Source organism: Elephantulus edwardii, unplaced genomic scaffold (genome assembly GCF_000299155.1).
Source record: "Elephantulus edwardii isolate Elephantulus edwardi_28Jun2011 unplaced genomic scaffold, EleEdw1.0 scaffold00124, whole genome shotgun sequence".
NCBI classification, from domain to species: domain Eukaryota; kingdom Metazoa; phylum Chordata; class Mammalia; order Macroscelidea; family Macroscelididae; genus Elephantulus; species Elephantulus edwardii.
Window position 1 is genome coordinate 3,306,471 of NW_006399874.1, and position 1,962 is coordinate 3,308,432.

Below are 1,962 nucleotides of genomic sequence, written 5' to 3' on the forward strand. Positions count from 1 at the left end.
ATGTACAACAGCCCTAAACCCTGCTCTATGCTGTGCCAATCGCACTGCCTCTGACACACCCATCCCGATTACCCCAGTCACGGAATCAATCCACCTGATAGAGGGCCTTCCTCTCCCGCACTGTCCCTCTACCCTCCCAAGCATGATGTCCCTCTCCAAGGACCAGTCCCTCCTTACAACATGTACAACTATGTTAGACAGAGCCTCAGAATCCTTGTCTCCAAGTAGTAGCCTGGTTTAACCCTTTCCAGAACGAATCTGTTTGTTTTCCTAGGAGTCCATGGTATACTCAATACTCTTCTCCAGCACCACAGCTCAAAGGCAACAATTCTCCTTCTATCCTTCATAGTCATTGTTCAACTCTCTGATGCATAACAAATGATTGCAAAGACCATAGCCTGTATTGGACTCACCTTAGTCTCCAGAGAGACACCATTGCTCTTCAGTACCCTGGAGAGGTCCCTAACAGCAGACTTTCCCATGGCAATACATTTTTTGATTTCCTGGCTACTAGTGCCAAGAGTGTTGACTGGGTAGCCAAGCAGACTAAAGTTGTTAACAATCTCAATCTCTTCACCATCCATCCTGACGTTACAAATTGGTCCAGTGTAAGTCCTAGGGAATCTAAACCCAAAGGCTATAGAAGAATTAGTCAAATAAGCCACAGATGGAGCTGTTCTCATTAGAAATTATGAAACATTTGAGGCTAATTAGCCTGAGACTTCTCATAAATAGTCTGCTATTAATCTTAGCAGAACAAATTGCAAAAACAACTGGTGTCAGAAATGGGATTCACTACAAAGGTCCAGACTCTTTGTAACATATGTGTTTGGAGAAAAAGCAGTAAACAAAAGAATAAGAACCCTTCAGGCTCTGTGTGGATTAAGGAATACCCATGGCAAAAGGCAAAATTGATGGACCAAACTCTTGAGAAGCTGATTAATTGGATACATTCAAAAATACAGGAAGGTAAGGAAAGAGCAAAACTTACAATTCCTTCATTTTTGTTATCAGTAGCAGCAGCATATGTAAAGGAAAAGAATCTAAGAACTGAGATGGCTGAAATAAAAACTAAACAAAGTTCCACCAGGACAGAATTATACCCTTTAATCTCAGTTTCTACAAAGAAAGGGGGGAAAAATGCAGAAGCAATTAGAAATACCTGTCCGACCTATGTTGTTGCTGTTGTTAAATGCTGTCGAGTCATAGACAACCCATAGTGACCCTATGAATGAAAGACCTGAGCACTGCTCATAGAGTTTCTGCCGCAAGCCATTTTGGAAGTGGATGCCACTCCTGCTTCCAAGCTTGATTTAATCAGGAAGCTCCACCAAACACTGACCTATAGTCACACAAAAAAAATAGTTTGGGAGGCAGATGGGCAGGATCAAGAAACCACTGCAATCAGGGGATATAGCATGGAGGAAATGCATGGTTTGCAGATCATCATTGGAAGCTTCCCGAGGAACCATTACTAAAATGGATTGTAAGAGTGACCAATTTAGTGGCAGCGTCTGTGTTTCTGTATTCTGAAGAATGGAGGGATATATATGGTTTAATACTAGACACAAGATTATCTATACAACAGAGATGAATGACACTGGAAAATATAGTCACAGGACAGATTATCTCAGAGGGCATGAGCTTGATAGAAGTGTGATTAGGATTGCTTATCCCTCCAAAGGAAACTGTCCCTCCTCTGACCTAAGTAACAAATGGAATACTCCAGAAGAAACAGTTGATGTTCTTCATCTGCAAGTGATGCTGGAGTGGCTTTATGGCACTGAAGATATTTACCCAATGAATATGTCTCTTACTGAGGCCATGACAGAGATGGTAAATATTGGGGCTCCCCAATATGGCAATCTCAGGTAGCTTTGCTACTGGGGAACAAGAGAGAAACTGGAGAAGCGGTGTCAGCTCTATTGAAAATACTTGTGGGATTTAAGAATACAAGGAACA